The sequence below is a fragment of the Rhinoderma darwinii genome, chromosome 3 (genome assembly GCF_050947455.1).
Source record: "Rhinoderma darwinii isolate aRhiDar2 chromosome 3, aRhiDar2.hap1, whole genome shotgun sequence".
Taxonomy (NCBI): Eukaryota; Metazoa; Chordata; class Amphibia; order Anura; family Rhinodermatidae; genus Rhinoderma; species Rhinoderma darwinii.
Window position 1 is genome coordinate 311779219 of NC_134689.1, and position 18586 is coordinate 311797804.

General features: G+C 39.8%; 1 protein-coding gene across 1 annotated transcript in view; it reads left to right on the forward strand.

The window, feature by feature from the left end:
* Positions 1-18586, forward strand: part of SLCO3A1 (solute carrier organic anion transporter family member 3A1) — a 375458-nt gene that overhangs the window by 340202 nt on the left and 16670 nt on the right. The gene's annotated exons all lie outside the window — the stretch shown is intronic.

Genomic DNA, 18586 nt, shown 5'->3' on the forward strand with positions numbered 1-18586 from the left:
GGGCAATATGGGTCCCAATAAGTCTATCTGGGTAACCTCTGGACCAAAACTTCTCACCCATCTCATTCAACCGATCAATCATTATGGACTCATCATCAACTATCCTTCTAATCCTCCACATCTGACTAAACTGAAGAGATTTAACCATCCTTCTAGGATGCTGACTCTCGTACCTCAAAAGGCTATTACGGTCCGTACTTTTTATAAAAAGTTCTGTCACTAGATGGTCATTTTTAACAAAAACAGTGGTGTCAAAAAACTGTATAGATTCGGTCGAACTAACCATGGTGAACTTAATATATTGGTCCATCTCATTCAGGTCCACAAACAAATCTTGTAAAGAGTCCTTTGTGTCAGTCCAAATGAGGAATATGTCGTCTATGTATCTCCACCATCCCAAAATCTTGGAAAAATGGTGGGACACATAGACGACAGATTCCTCAAGGTCCGCCATGTAACTGTTGGCATAAGTGGGGGCCATATTAAACCCCATGGTGGTATCTTTCAATTGAACAAAAAAATCATCACCAAATAAAAAATTATTGCAAGTCAGAATGATTTCTAATAGGCCCAGAGCAAATTCCTTGCAATCAGGAGAATAGTTTGTAATATCTAAAGCCTTTTTAGCAGTAAACAGCCCCCTCTCATGACTAATCAAAGTATATAGTGAAATCACATCAAATGAGACCAAAATGGCCCCCTTTGGTATATATAGGTCATGGATCTTGGATAAAAAAAATCAGTTGTGAATGAAGATTGAGAATGGGAGAGATTTCTTCCCTTTTAAAGCAGATCTCGGAGCTGGAACATATACATAAGGCCTCTATGGCTCGAGAGACTCAAGGGGAACTTTCTATATTAAGGAATAAATTAAAAGATATCCTTAATATTAGCTCTGCTAAGACTTATATGTGCTGCCGTCAACACTTTTATATGCACGGAAATAAAGGTAGTAAATTAATGACATCGTTACTCAAAAAGCAGGTTACTGAATCCTTTATACCTCAGATTACTACTTCTTTAGGTATAAATGTGACATCCACACCTGATATTGCGGAAGCTTTTAGAACATATTACTCCTCTCTTTCTAATCTAACCAGTGATACCCCCTTCCACCCGTTTTCTGACACTTCTAAATGGGTAGATAATTTTCTTTCCAAGATGAACTTACCACAACTTAGTCCCGATCAAAAAGAATGTCTTGTTCTGCCCATTGCCTCGTCTGAAATCTTGGCCACTCTTAAATCTATTCCTAATGGTAAAAGCCCCGTTCCTGATGGGTTTCCTATAATTTATTATAAAAAGTTGCTTGATCCCCTCCTTCCTCATCTAGTCACTCTTTTTAATGGATTGCTGAAGGGGGACTCTCTCCTCTCAAAGGCTTTATCAGCTCATATCACCATTCTCCCGAAAGAAGGAAAAGATATGTCCCTATGTAGCAGTTATAGGCCTATTTCATTATTAAACACAGATATTAAGCTTTGGGCCAAGATACTGGCGAGACGGATGAGTACTATTCTCCCATATATTATTCATCGAGAACAAACAGGATTTGTGGGGGGTCGTGAAGGGAGGGACAATTCTGTTAAAATTCTACATATAATTAGACACGCTCATATGAAAAAAGTACCATTGGTACTTCTTAGTACTGACGCTGAAAAAGCGTTTGATAGGGTTAGCTGGTCATATATGGTAAAAACCTTAGAGCATTTTGGATTTCCGACTCAATATGTGGAAGCAGTGTTGTCGCTCTACTCGGACCCTACCACAAGGGTGAGAGTGAATGGTTCTTTATCATCTACTTTTAAAATTTCAAATGGGACAAGACAAGGGTGTCCCCTATCCCCCTCTCTTTTTACAATAGTTATGGAAACATTAATTCAAAGCATAAGGGAGACATCACAAATTTGTGGCATCACTATAGAGGGAAAAACCTATAAAATGGCCACTTTTGCAGATGATCTGTTAGTCCTGGTTTCGAACCCCCTTCAGGCCTTTCCAATTCTTATTTCTAAATTCGAAGAATTTGGCCAGATGTCAAATTTTAAAATAAATGACTCAAAATCTGAAGTATTAAATATCTCCCTGAACCAAACCTCGGTAGATATTTTAAAACGTACTTCACCGTTTAAATGGGCTGAATATAAAATCAAGTATTTAGGGGTTTGGCTGGCAAAGGATAAAAAAGGCCTTTTTGCTTATAATTACACTCCCTTATTGAACTCTTTGAAATCCCTATTAAAGACCTATGATACACCTATGCTTTCATGGATGGGACGTAAAAATGTTTTGAATACTTATATTATGCCCATGATATTATACTTGATGAATATGGTACCCATCAAACTGCCTTTATCTTATTTTACAACAATTCAGTGTATATTCTCTCAATATTTATGGGCGTATAAGAAACCTAGAATTGCGCATCATACACTAATTAGACCTAAGAGGTTGGGAGGGATAGGTTTGCCAGATGTTTATACTTACTATATTGCTCTTCATCTAGGTAGGTGGCTGGACTTGGTTAGATCTCCTCCCAAGACGTTAGCAATTGAACTTGAACTTGCCCTGTTGGGTGTTGACCGCCTACATATGTTGTGGACGGAGTCACCGAACAGCGCTTTGTTAGGGAAAATATCAAATATTACTTGGAACACTATTACGGTATGGCGTAAAATAAACGCCCATCTCCATCAGTCACCTTTTCCATCCCCCTAGCACCTGCGACGATAATTCCATATGTTTTGGAAGGTTCGTTTAACCCCTTCCCTCTTTAGCCACTTTTGACCTTCCTGACAGAGCCTCATTTTTCAAATCTGACATGTGTCACTTTATGTGGTAATAACTTCGGAATGCTTTCACCTATCCAAGCGATTCTGAGATTGTTTTCTCGTGACACATTGGACTTTATGTTACTGGCAAAATTTGCTCGATATGTTCAGTATTTAATTGTGAAAAACACCAAAATTTAGCGAAAAATTGCAAAAATTAGCATTTTTCTCAATTTAAATGTATCTGCTTGTAAGACAGGCAGTTATAATACACAAAATTGTTGCTAATTAACATCCCCCATATGTCTACTTTAGATTGGCATCGTTTTTTGAACATCCTTTTATTTTTCTATGACCTCACAAGGCTTAGAACTTTAGCAGCAATTTCTCACATTTTCAAGAAAATTTCAAAAGGCTATTTTTACAGGGGCCAGTTCAGTTGTGAAGTGGTTTTGAGGGCCTTATATATTAGAAACCCCAAAAAAGTCACCCCATTTTAAAAACTTCACCCCTCAAAGTATTCAAAACAGCATTTAGAAAATGTCTTAACCCTTTAAACATTTCACAGGAATTAAAGCAAAGTAGAGGTGAAATTTACAAATTTCATATTTTTCTGCAGAAATACATTTTTAATACAATTTTTTTTATAACACAGAAGGTTTTACCAGAGAAATGCAACTCAATATTTGTTGCCCAGTTTTTGCAGTTTTAGGAAATATCCCACATGTGGCCGTAGCGTGCTACTGGACTGAAACACCGGCCTCAGAAGCAAAGGAGCACCTAGTGGATTTTGGGGCCTTATTTTTGTTAGAATATATTTTAGGCACCATGTCAGGTTTGAAGGGCTCTTGCGGTGCCAAAACAGTCAAAATCCCCCAAAAGTGACCCCATCTGGGAAACTAGACACCTCAAGGAAATTATCTAGGGGTGTAGTGAGCATTTTCACCGCACAGGTTTTTTACAGAAATTATTGGAAGTAGGCCGTGAAAATTAAAATCAACATTTCTTCAAAGAAAATGTAGGTTTAGCGATTTTTTTTCTCATTTCCACAAGGACTAAAGGAGAAAAAGCACTGCAAAATTTGTAAAGCAATTTCTCCCGAGTAAAACAATACCTCACATGTGGTAATAAACGGTTGTTTGGAGACACGGCGTGGCTGAGAAGGGAAAGAGCGCCATTTGGCTTTTGGAGTTCACATTTAGCAGGAATGGTTTGCGGAGGCCATGTCACATTTACAAAGCCCCTGAGGGGACAAAACAGTGAAAACCCCAAACAAGTGACCCCATTTTGGAAACTATACCCCTTGAGGAAATTATCTAGGGGTATAGTGAGCATTTTGACCCCACAGGTTTTTTGCAGAAATTTTTGCAAGTAGGCTGTGAAAATGAAAATCTACATTTTTTCAAATAAAATGTAGGTTTAGCTAATTTTTTTTCATTTCCACAAGGACTAAAGGAGAAAAATCACCATAAAATTTGTAAAGAAATTTCTCCCGAGTAAAACAGTACCCCACATGTGGTAATAAACGGCTGTTTGGACACACGGCGAGGCTGAGAAGGGAAAGAGCGCCATTTGGCTTTTGGAACTCAAATTTAGCAGGAATGGTTTGCGGAGGCCATGTTACATTTACAAAGCCCCTGAGGGGACAAAACAGTGGAAACCCCCCACAAGTGACCCCATTTTGGAAACAACACCCATTGAGGAAATTATCTAGGGGTATAGTGAGCGATTTGACACCACAGTTTTTTTGCAGAAATTATTGGAAGTAGGCCCTGAAAATAATAATCTACATTTTTTCAAAGAAAATGTAGGTTTAGCTAATTTTTTCTCATTTCCAGAAGGACTAAAGGAGAAAAAGCACCACAAAATTTGTAAAGCAATTTCTCCCGAGTAAAACAATACCCCACATGTGGTAATAAACGGCTGTTTGGACACACGGCAGGGCTTAGAAGGGAAAGAGCACTATTTGACTTTTTGAGATCACATTTAGCAGGAATGATTTGCGGAGGCCAGGTCACATTTGCAAAGCCCCTGAGGGGACAAAACAAAGAAAACGCCCAAAAAGGGACTCCATTTAGGAAACTACACCTCTTGAAGAATGCATCTAGGGGTGTAGTGAGCATTTTGACCCCACAGATGTTTCATAGAATTTATTAGAATTAGGCAGTGAAAATAAAAACAGTCCTTTTTCTTCAATAAGACGTAGCTTTAGCGCAAATTTTTTCATTTTCTCAACAAATAAAGGAAAAAAAGAACCCAACATTTGTAAAGCTATTTCTCCCGAGTACGGCAATACCCCATATGTGGTCATAAACTGCTGTTTGGGCAAACGGCAGGGCTCAGAAGGGAAGGACCGCCATTTGGAGTGCAGATGTTGCTGGATTGGTTTCTGGGCACCTGTGGGCCCAAAACAGTGGAAACCCCCCAGAAGTGACCCCATTTTGTAAACTACACCCCTCAATGCATTTACCAAGGGGTGTAGTAAGCATTTTAACCCTGCAGGTGTTTTGTAGAAATTAGTGTGCGCTCAATGTTGCAGAGTGAAAATGGGATTTTTTTCCATAGATATGCCAATATGTGGTGCCCGGCTTGTGCCACCATAACAAGACAGCTCTCTAATTATTATGCGGTGTTTCCCGGTTTTAGAAACACCCTACATGTGGCCCTAATCTTTTGTCTGGACATATGACAGGGCTCAGAAGTGAAGAGTACCATGCGGAGTGGAGGCCTAATTTGGCGATTTACAAAGTATTGGTTCACAACTGCAGAGGCTCAGATGTGAAATAATAAAAAGAAACCCCTGATAAGTGACCCCATTATGGAACTGCACCCCTCAAGGCATTTATTAAGGGGTGTAGTGAGCATTTTCACCCCACAGGTCTTTTCCATAAATGAATGCGCTGCGGATGGTGCAAATTAAAAATTTATATTTTTCCCTAGATATGCCATTCAGTGGCAAATATGTCATGCCCAGCTTATGACGCTGGAGACACACACCACAAAAATTGTTAAAAGGGTTCTCACGGGTATGACGGTGCCATATATGTTGAAGGAAACTGCTGTTTGGGCACGCTGTAGGGTTCAGGGCCGAGGGAGCACCATTTGGCTTTTGGAGAGCGGATTTTGCTTGGTACTATATTTGTTTGAGTATTGCTGGTGTTTTATAATGTGGGGGTACATGTAAGCGGGGCGGAGTATATAAGGGGCATAGTCAGGTGGTATAAAAAAATAAAAATAATCCATAGATGTGTGTTACGCTGTGAAGCAATCCTTTCTGCACAGGCCGGTGTCGCACTGATAAATGGTGTCATTTCTTATCCCCCTTTTGGTCCACACTCCGCGCCTTTGTAGTTTGGGGAATTTTGCTGGGAAAGTATTATCCTGGTATAATACGGGCACCGTCGCTTCCATCGGATATGATTGGGCCCTCCCTTCCTGGTTCCCTAATTTTAGGTCCTTGATAAATCGCCTCTTGAAACAGAAGAAATGTTCTCCTCGGGCACAACTGCATATTTTTTTATTTCCTGACTTATTGGAGCCATAACTAATTTTATTTTTCATAGACGTAGCGGTATGAGGGCTGGTTTGTTGCGGGACGAGCTGTAGTTATTATTGGTACCATTTTGGGGTACATGTGACTTTTTGATCACCTTTTATCCTATTTTTTGGGATGCCAGGTAAACCAAAAAACGCAATTCTGGCACAGCTTTTTTTGGTTTTTTTTTATACAGAGTTCACCACGCATTATAAACTACATGTTACCTTTATTCTGCGGGTCAGTACGATTCCGGCGATACCTCATTTATAGAACTTTTTTATGTTTTACAACTTTTTGCACAATAAAATTACTTTTGTAAAAAGAATGTATTTTTTCTGTCGCCAAGTTGTGAGAACCATAACGTTTTAATTTTTTTGTCGACGGAGTTGTATGAGGGCTTGTTTTTTGCGGGACGAGCTATAGTTTTTATAGGTACCATTTTTGGATACGTGCGACTTTTTGATCACTTTTTATTGTAATATTTGTAGGGCAAAGTGACTAAAAAACAGAAACTCTGGTAACGTTTTTTACGGGTTTTTTTTACGCTGTTCACCGCGTGCAATAAATAATATAATATTTTGATACCTCCGGTCGTTACGGTCGTGGCGATACCAAATACATATGGTTTATTATTATTTTTCAATAATAAAGGACTTGATAAGAGTAAAAGGGGGATTGTGTGTTATTTGATTACTTGAAACTTTTATTGTTTTCAAACTTTTATTTTTTGCACTTTTTTTTACACTTTTTTATACTTTTTTTACACTTTTTCTCAAGTCCCACTAGGGGACTTGAAGGTCCAACGGTCAGATTTTTTTTTTTCTAATACATTGCACTACCTATGTAGTGCAATGTATTAGATCTGTCAGTCATTCACTGACAGCAAGCCGTTTAGGCTTCGCCTCCCGGCGGGGCCTAAATCGGCTTCCGTAATGGCAGAGCAGGAGACCATTGTGTCTCCTGTTGCCATAACAGCAGTCGCCAGTCCCGATTGCCTGTCAGGGCTGGCGATCTGCTTGTAACCGCTACGATGCAGCAATCGCTTTCGATTGCTGCATCGAAGGGGTTAATGGCAGGGATCGGAGCTAGCTCCGGTTCCTGCCGTTACAGGTGGATGTCAGCTGTACAGTACAGCTGACTTCCACCGCTGATGACGCCGGATCAGCTCCTGACCCGGCGCCATCTTGCCGGCAGCTACGGAAGCCGATCAGGCTCCGCCGCCGGGCGGATCTTGACCGGCTTCGGTGCTAGGCAGACCGGGAGGCCAGTATTAGGCCTCCGGTTGCCATTGCAGCCACCGGAACCCCGGCAATTTCATTACTGGGGTTCCGATGAGCTGCAAACACCTTAAGTGCAGCGATCGCGTTTGAGCGCTGCACTTAAGGGGTTAATGGCGGGGATCGAAGCTAATTTCGGTCCCCGCCGTTACAGTCGGATGTCAGCTGTAAGATACAGCTGAGATCCGGTGATGATGGGACCGGCTCAGCTTCTGAGCCGGTGCCAAACGTTTGACGTACATGTACGGCAAGATGCGGGAAGTCAGTACTTTCCATGACGTACATGTACGTCAAATGTCGGGAAGGGGTTAAAGACCCTTTTAATATTTGGAAAGACCTATGGACCATTCCATGGACAAGTTTATTAGTAGATCGAAAGGTGCCAGTTGAGCATGAATGGAGTGAGTTTCTGGGAGGGAGACGGTTAGGTACAGCCCACCTATCTTATCTTTCTGTGACTTGTGCGAGCTTTCTTTCCAAAGTCCCTTCTTCAAGGGATATTTTGTGGTTTGAAACCTATGTTATGTTACCAAAATCTATTCCGAAATTATTATCTTCTTTGTATAATAAAATAATATCTCTCCAACATCCTGAAGTGCCACTATATCTGAGACAGTGGGAAGTAGAGCTAGATACCACCTTTTCAGATACAGATCTCAAGGTCTTAGGGAAAAATGCACATGGTTTCTCGCGTTGCATTAAAATGCAAGAGAGCTCCTTTAAACTAATTGCTAGATGGTATAGAACTCCTGAAACACTATATAGATTAAATTTGATAGAAAATGATCTTTGTTGGAGATGTCAAGCAAATACAGGGTCCATGTCTCATATTTGGTGGACGTGTTCCAAAATTCGTAAGTTTTGGTCAGAAGTAGAAGGGTGTTTGAGAGATATTGGATTGGTTTCTTCCCCATTGTCAATTACAGAGGTGTTGCTGTCTTTGCCTTCTCAGACATATCGCCCTTCTAAAACCAATTTGGTAACATACTTGTTGAGCGTCGCACGAGCTTTGATCCCTCTTCATTGGCTAGACGGAAAACTCCCGGGATTACAAGAATGGCTGGATAAGGTCCAAGACATATATAGATTGGAAGAAATCTCTAGTTGGCATACACATACACATTCTCTATTTCTTAACACATGGGCTCCTTGGCGTAATTGGAAACAACCACAAGGTGAAAATAATATAAGGGAGATTCTTCCCAGTTAATCTGTTTCCTTTACTAAGGGTCCAATACTGATTATCTACCGTTTCTTGGTTGTCTACTGTTTCTTTATTGGGCTTTCTGTATATTCGAACTTTCTCGGACGGGAGTGTAACTTAATTTTTAGAAAATTAAACTAGGGGAGTAATGGGAGTCTACCTAAGCTGTTGATTCGATGTCTTGCATCTATTTAAATAAATACATAACTATGTACTTATTATTATATATGATGTATCATGAAATGTTTCTTTCTTCATTGTTTTATTATTATGTTATTTTCATATATTTTCCATTTTTATTTATTTATATTTTATTACTTATTTTTTATTTTCATATCTATGTTGTCATTATTAATTTGCTGTACTGAATAGGTCTTCCGACAAGGTAGACTTGATTATATGTAACAACATCTTTTGAAAAATAAACAAATAGAGAATTAAAAAAAAAAAAAAAAAGGAATACATAAGGGGATAATATCATCCAGCGATATTATAGGTAAATAGCCACAACCCACAGTATCCAAGATAAGGAAACTCTATGAAAACGCTTTTAGGTTATACTCAAAATTGAGTCCATTGGGCTGCAACGTACCGAGTCTACTGATCCACTCCACTTCTTTTCTCTTAAGTAATTTCTCCCTAGCCCCACCCCTTCAAAGAGGAGGAACATGATCTATAATCCAAAAGCGAAGCTGCTTAACCCTATGCTGGGCTTCGCAAAAATGTCTGGGGATAGGTAATTCAGTCTTATTTGTATTAATAGTGGATTTATGTGTATTGAGCCTAATCCTACATTCAGTAATTGTCTCCCCTACGTACAAAAGTTTACATGGACACATAAGAACATAAACAACGTAATTCGATCTACAAGTTAAAAAGTGTCTTATTTTGTAAGTGTTAGCGGTCTTTGAGTGTGTAAAAGAATCTCCCCTATACATCAAACCACAATTGGCACAATTCAGACATGGATAACAACCACATCGCATATTGAGATCCTGTCTAGCCAAACTCCCACTACCTTTTGGACCTATATCAGTTTTCACTAATCGATCCTTCAAATTAGATGATCTCCTATACGAGAATAGGGGGGGGATTTAAATTCTGGAATATCCTGAAAATTCCCCAACATTGGCCAATGTCTCCTAACTACCTGCATGATTTTAGGGCTCATATGTATCATAAGTGGTGACACAAGGGACATGTCTTTTCTCTTTGGGACATCTGATGTCCTTAACATGATCCACTTGATTGTCACTGTTTTTAACTCAGGCTATATGGGTCCCAATAAGTCTATCCAGGTAACCCCTGGACCGAAACTTCTCTCCCATCTCATTCAACCGATCAATCATTATGGACTCATCATCAACTATCCTTCTAATCCTCAACATCTGACTTAACGGAAGAGATTTAACCATCCTTCTAGGATGCTGACTCTCGTACCTCAAAAGGCTATTACAGTCCGTACTTTTTATAAAAAGGTCTGTCACTAGATGGTCATTTTTAACAAAAACAGTGGTGTCAAGAAACTTTATAGATTCTGTCAAACTAACCATGGTGAACTTAATATCTTGGTCCATCTCATTCAGATCCACAAAAAAAATCTTGCAAAGAGTCCTGTGTGTCAGTCCAAATGAGTAATATGTCGTCTATGTATCTCCACCATCCCAAAAGCTTGGAAAAATAGTGGGACACATAGACGACAGATTCCTCAAGGTCCGCCATGTAAATGTTGGCATAAGTGGGGGCCATATTAGACCCCATGGCGGTACCTTTCAATTGAACAAAAAAATCATCACCAAATAAAAAATAATTGCAAGTCAGAATAATTTCTAATAGGCCCAGAGCAAATTCCTTGCAATCGGGAGAATAGTTAGTAATATCTAAAGCCTTTTTAACACTAAACAGCCCCCTCTCATGACTAATAGAAGTATATAGTGAAATTACGTCAAATGAGACCAAATTGGCCCCCTTTGGTATATATAGGTCATGGATCTTGGATAAAAAAAAATTGTTGTATCCCTGACATAGGATCTAGCTGAAGTAGCTGAGTTCCTTAATAGTTAATTACAGCAGAGGACGCGTAATCTCGTTGTAACCTGTCATTTACCACGTAATCTCGCGAGATTACGCTTCCTCTGCTGTAACTACCACAGACAGAGTAACGAAGTGCAGAGATTGTGAATAGACATCCCGTGGAATGTCTATTCACGGTCTAAACACTTCAGTATTGTTAATGTGTTAGTATAAGACAGTACATAGTGATCTAAAAGGATCCCTATGCGCTGCCTAAATGAATGGAGAGGAGTGCATGACGCTGATTGGTCAACGTCATACACTTCTCTATACAAGGCCCACTTGGTCTAAAGTAAAAAACACGCCCACTTGGGCATTAAGCAACTCATTAGCATAAATCTAAAATCACTAATAAAGTGATGAAAACAGATTGTTTTTTTAAATAAAAAGCATTACTGTCACCTACATTATAGCGCCCATCTCCTTATGTAGGAGATAGGGCACTAATAATGTGGTGACAGAGCCTCTTTAAGTCAATAGGGCAAAGCTGCAATACCAGACACATCCCATAGACAAAATTGGTGCTCTTTCAGGAAAATAAGCAGATCTATTTTTCTAGTTTTGGACAACCACTTTACGTTTACAATTCCTTTTCTGAGGACCATGAAATAGGAAATTAATATAGAGATCGTTTAGCAGAATATTGGTTCCTAGAACACTATATCACCAAAATGGCTTACTTGTGGAGTTTCAACATTTTTTTTCCCCAAAGATAATGACTTGCTTTTTATTTCCCAATAACACCAGTAGCTAGTGTTAACAAGGCTGCTATATTCCAGAACTCATTATGCAGCTACAGATGTAATTATCTGAGATGTGCAGAAGCCGCTTTTATAATCCAAGTAATGATATTTGAAGAGGTTACAGAACCAACCTGATTGGCAGCAAAGTGTCACTGAAGGGTCCATTAATTAAAGAATTTTAATAATAATCAATGTTCTTCTGCTCCACGATATTCTTCCCATGATTTGTGTACTTTTATGATGTAAAGTAGAGAGACAAATAATCTATAGAAAAAAAACCAATATATACAGAAAACTCTGATAATCCTGGAACAGCAGTGATGGAGTTTCAGATTTTCCAGACATTTAGATATTTTTTATATAAACAAATGTAACTGAAACAAAATAAATAAGGTTTTTCATTGTGGAAAATCTGCAGCATGATACAGTAGCAGCAGAGTGGATGAGATGTGAACAAATCTCATCAACACACAGCAGAAAAAAAATCAGCTGATAAGCCCTTCATAAATTGACCTGTGGTGCAGTTTTTTGTCCACAGCACGTCAATTTATGCTGCGGAATCGCTGCTCTTCTGTTGCGGGTTTTCCCCATTGAATTCAATGGAGGAAACTCCGCAAAAATTAGGCAAATGCCATTTTTGCAGCAGAAAAGCTGCGATTCCACCGCAAAAATTGCAATTCCAATAGAAATTAAAAGCTTTTTTGGGTTTAAAAATAATAAAAAGGTTTATAAATACCCCTGGCCGTTGTCATAGTGACGATACACATCGCTCTGACAACGGAGAACAGGCTAAGTATGAACTGTTATTTTTTTCTAGCAGTATTTCCACAGATTAGATTCCGCCATAAAACTGCACCACAATTTGGTGCGGTTTTAAGGGCGGAATTCTGTGCAGCTTCCAGGACGGATACGCTGTGCACTTTTACGCAGCGTATCCACCGTGTACACTTACCCTATCAGTTATGCCCACGCTATTTGATCAGACACACAGTACTAACACCCCATTCTCCCGCAGCATCACAAGCCCAGTAATCACCCTGTAAAAATGATAAACATTCAATATTAGTTGATATTTTTGCCAAAATACGCTAGCTCGCAAACTGCGTCAATGGTCCTCGACATTGCGAGTTGCTACACTAATAATATAAACAAATCACAGAAAATAGGATCAAAATTTCTTCATATCAGTGACGAAAAGGCCTTAGTTATGATACATTCACACATTGTTCTCATATCATGATTCTTGCCTGAATTCCTACAAAATCACAGCTGGCACCCTACAGTCGTTTTCTCTGTGTGTATTTTTAATACTAAGCATCCATCCCCCTCATGGATGATGGGTGTGAGAGTGGGTGTTCACCAGTATTTTACACCTGTGTTTCTTCCCCATATAACATTGTATCTTGTCTGCACGCTGCTGGGAACTAGTTTTTAACCTGCCCTTGTATCAGTAACCCCTCTTGCACACGACCCAGTTCAGGCCGTGAAAAGCGGTCCGTGTATCAGACAGATTTCTCCGCCCGACTGCGGTACAGGTGAACGGGACTCCTGCCATCATAGGCTAGGAGTCTCTGCCTCCTCACAGAACTGCTGTTTTGTACTGAACAAAATGATACAGTACGGAACAGCAGTCCCGGGGGGGAGGCAGAGACTCCTAGCACCATAAATGTCTATGATGGCAGGAGTCCCGTTCACCTGTACCGCAGTCGGGCGGGGAAATCTGTCTGACACGCAGACCGTTTTTTCACCGCTTGAACTCGGTCGTGTGCAATAGGTAGTATGCTCTTTTTCTGTGATATAGAAATCCCTTTAACCCCTTCCCGCTCCTTGACGTACTTTTAGGTCATGGTAGCTGTATCGTTCGCGCTCCATGACCTAATAGTACGTCTCGGGAGTAACGGCCGTTTCGGCTGTCCTCCCGACACATACAGGAGCTATGACAGCTGCTGTCTCGTACAACAGCTGCCGCAGCTCCTACAGCGGGGACCGATCACTGTGTCCCCGCTGATTAACCCCTTAAAAGCCGCGTTCAATAGAGATTGCGGCTTTTTAGGGGTTAAGCTGCCATCGCCGGCCTGCTACACGATAGCGGCCGGCGATGGTGACTATGGCAACCGGACACCAAACAATGGCGTCCGGCTATGCCATCGACGGAAGCCTAGTGGGTCCTGACAAAGTCAGGACCCACTATTCTTGCTGTCAGTGAGTAGCTGACAGTTCTAATACACTGCACTACGCATGTAGTGCAGTGTATTAGAATAGCGATCAGGGCCTCCTGCCCTCAAGTCCCCTAGTGGGAAAAAGTAATAAAGTAAAAAAAAAGTTAAAAGAAAGATGTGTAAAAATAAGAAAATAAAAGTTTTAAAAGTAAAAATCCCCTTTTTTTACCTTATCAGTCCTTTATTATTGATAAAAATATATAAACAAACAAATAAACTATACATAACTGATATCGCCGCGTCCGTAACGGCCTGAACTACAAAATTATTTTGTTATTTATGCCGCACGTTGAACGCCGTAAAAGAAAATAATAATAAACCGTACCACAATCACAATTGTTTGGTCACTTCACCTCCCAAAAAATGAAATAAAAAGAGATCAAAAAGTCGCATGTACCTAAAAATGATACTGATGGAAACTACAGTTCGTTACGCAAAAAATAAGTCCTCGCACGGCTTTATTGATGGAAAAATAAAAAAGGTCTGGCTCTTAGAATAAGGTAACACAAAAAGTGAATGATTTTTTACAAAACGTATTTTATTGTGCAAACGCCATAAGACATAAAAAAACTATAAACATCTGGTATCGACATAATCGTATCGCCCCGCAGAATAAAGTGAATATGTCATTTATAGCGCACGGTGAACGCTGTAAAAAAAAATAGAATAAAAAAACAATAGTAGAATTGCTGTTTTTTAGTCACCACGCCACCTAAAATAGAATAAAAACTGATCAAAAAGCTGCAGGCACCCCAAGAAAACTACAATGAATTCCTCAAGGGGTCTAGTTTCCAAAATGGGGTCACTTTTGGGGGTTTCCACTGTTTTGGCACCACAAGACCTCTTCAAACCGGACATGATGCCTAATAGAAAAGAGGCCTCAAAATCCACTAGGTGCTCTTTTGCTTCGGAGGCCGGTGCTTCAGTCCATTACCGCACTAGGGCCACATGTGGGATATTTCTCAAAACTGCAGAATCTGGACAATACGTATTAAGTTGCGTTTCTCTGATGAAACCTTTTGTGTTATAAAAAAAAAAATGGTATAAAGAGGATTTTCTGACAAATTTTTTTTTTACATTTCACCTCTACTTTGCTTTAAATTCCCGTGGAATACCTAAAGGGTTCATAAACTTTCTAAATGCTGTTGTGAATACTTTGAGGGGTCTAGTTTCTAAAATGGGGTGTTTGATAGGGGTTTCTAATATATGGGCCCCTCAAAGCAACTTCAGAACTGAACTGTAACCTAAAAAAATAAATAAATTAGGCAATACTTTGCTTCTTACATTATACTGATAATGAGCTGTGCCCACCCCGAGATGACCCCAGTTTTGACCGTTTGTATAAACGGAGACCCCTATTAGACCATTTCAGTGCCCGGTTTTCCCAAGCATACACCCCCGAGAAGTGTATTTCTATTGATGAGTCCTTGGTACATTTTAAAGGGAGGGTTCAATTCCGCGAGTACCTGCCGGGTAAGAGGGCAAGGTATGGCGTGAAGATGTATAAGCTGTGCGAGAGTGCATCAGGGTATACCTACAGATTTAGGATATATGAAGGGAAGGACAGCAGTATTCAGCCCCCAGAATGCCCCCCCTTACTGGGAGTTAATGCAAAAATTGTGTGGGATTTGGTGCACCCACTGCTGGACCAGGGTTACCACCTCTACCTGGATAATTTTTATACGAGCGTTCCACTCTTCAAGTGCCTCGCTTCCCGAAGTACTGTGGCATGCGGCACTGCTAGAAGAAATCTGAGAGGCCTCCCTAAGACTGTGCTTTGGCAAACACTCAGAAGTAGTAGGAGCAGGGCACATTCTAGCAGCAACATATTTTGTGTCAAGTACAAGACAAGAGAGATGCCACACCAGTACCCATGTACCTGTACGAGGTACCAGTACAGAGACCCCCAAACCAGACTGCATCCTGGACTACAATAGGTACATGGGAGGGGTGGACTTGTCAGATCAAGTCCTGAAGCCTTACAGCACCATGCGGTGTGGTATAAGAAGCTGTCCGTGCACATCATACCGATGGCTTTGTACAATGTGTACATTCTACGTCTATGTACAGGCCAGAGGGGAACTTTCCTGGAATTTCAAGAGGTTATTATCAAGAACCTAATCTTTAGGGACCAAGAAGGGAGGGGGACACCCAGTACTTCTGGAAGCGAGGCCACACGCATCGTACCGGGGCAACAATTTCCAGGATAAGTTCCCCAAACTGGCAAGAAGGGAAAAAGTCAAAAGAGGTGCAAAGTCTGCTATAAGAGGGGGATAAGGGAGGACACAATATATCAATGTGGCACGTGTCCCGAAAAACCAGAGCTCCGTATGAAAGAGTGTTTTAAAATTTATCATACATCCCTTGGTTTATAATTTACCCAAATTTTACTTACCCTGATGTACTCCGCACAGCTTATCCCCCTCATCTTTCCCTTCTGAGTCCTGCTGTGTGCCCAGGCAGCTGATAACAGCCACATGTAGGGTATTGCCATACCCGTGAGAACCCACATTACAGTTTATGGGGTGTATGTCTCGGGTAAAAATGCTCACTACACCTCTAGATGAATGCCTTAAGGGTGTAGTTTTTAAAACGGGGTCACTTCTTGCGGGTTTCAACTGTACTGGTACCTCAGGGGCTTCTTCATACATGACTTCGCACCAGAAAATCCCCAGTAGGCCAAATGGTGGTCCTTTCCTTCTGAGCCCTCCCATGGGCCAAAACCGCAGTTTATCACCACAAATGGGGTATTGCTTCACTCAGGACAAATTGCGCAACAGAATGGGGTATTTTGTTTCTTGTGAAAATAAGAAATTTTCAGCCAAAACTACATATTATTGGAAAAAATTAATTTTGTTTTAATTCCAAGCCCTATTCAAATAAGTTCTGTGAAAAAAACTATTGGGTCTAAATGGTCACATTACCCATAAATGAATTCCTTGGGGGTGTAGTTTCCAAAATGGGGTCACTTCTGGTGGGTTTCCATTGCTTTGATACCTCTGGGGCTCTGCAAATGCGACATGGCACCCGAAAACCAATCCAGCTAATCTGGACTCCAACAAACACATAGCGCTCCTTTCCTTCTGAGCCCTCCCATGGGCCCAAACGGCAGTTTATCACCACAAATGGGGTATTGCCGCACTAAGGACAAATTGGGCAACAAAATGTGGTATTTTGTGTCCTGTGAAAATAAGAAATTTTGATCACAAATGACATCTTATTGGAAAAAATTTATTTTTTTTAATTTCACAGCCAAATTCAAATAGGTGCTGTGAAAAAACTGTGTGGTCAAAATGGTAACAACAACCATAAATGAATTCCTTGAGGGGTGTAGTTTCCAAAATGGGGTCACTATTGGGGGATTCCTACTGTTTTGGCACCTCAACACCTTTTCAAACCTGGCATGCTGCCTAAAATATATTCTAATAAAAAAAGAGGCCTCAAAATGCACTAGGTGCTTCCTTGCTTCTAGGGCTTGTGTTTTATTCCACGAGCGCAGTAGAGCCACATGTGGGACATTTCTAAAAACTGCAGAATCTGGACAATACTTATTTAGTAGTGTTTCTCTGGTAAAAGCTTCTGTGTTAAAGAAAAAAATTGAATAAAATTGAAATTCAGCAAGAAAAATGAAATTTGCAAATTTCACCTCCACTTTGCTTTAATTTCTGTGAAATGCCTGGAGGGTTAAAAAACTTTCTAAATGCTGTTTTGAATACTTTGAGGGGTATAGTTTTTAAAATGGGGTGTTTTATCAGGGTTTCTAATACATAGGCCCTTCAAAGCCACTTCAGAACTGAAGAGGTACCTTAAAAAAAAAGGCTTTTGAAATTTTCTTAAAAATATGAGAAATTGCTGTTTATGTTCGAAGCCTTGTAACGTCCAAGAAAAATAAAAGAATGTTCAAAAAATTATGCCAATCTAAAGTAGACATATGGGAAATGTGAACTAGTAACTATTTTTGGTGGTATAACCGTCTGTTTTACAAGCAGATGGATTTAAATTCTGAAAAATTCTATTTTTTCAAAATTTTCTCTAAATTTTGCAATTTTTCACCAATAAACACTGAATATATTGACCAAATTTTACCACGAACATGAAGCCCAATGTGTCACGAGAAAACAGTCTCAGAATCGCTTGGATAGGTTTAAGCATTCCGATGTTATTACCACATAAAGTGAAATATGTCAGATTTGAAAAATGGGCTCTGAGCCTTAAGGCCAAAACTAGGCTGCGTCCTTAAGGGGTTAATACTAGACAGTAAATCAGTAACACATTGAAGGATGTGAAATGGTTGAGTGATTGATGAACGATCACTGGAGAATTTGGAGTAGGCATTCAAGTGCTGCTTTTATATAGAATGATGTATAGACTTTTACACAGAGAAAAGGGGTGACTTTTTTTTTATAAGTTCCGTGGTCAATCGTATCAGTATGTTGAATGCTGGCACAAAACAGCAGAAACTGTTGACATATTGATTTATGAGGCACAAACTGTCTAACAGAATGAAAGTACATAATCCTAAACAATCTATGGCTCCAATCACTTATTTTGTGAGAAATGTTCAACTATATAAAAATCAAAGCAAAATTAAAAAAAAGTCTAAATTAATCAATGCAAAATGAAAAAGGCTAAATTATTTACCATTAACACTTCATTAAAATAACATACATCAAATACATTTCTGAACAATTTACACAATACAAATAACCAACAAAATATAATATTTCAGCTTAACATACAGTTTTGCATTTTCTATAGTGT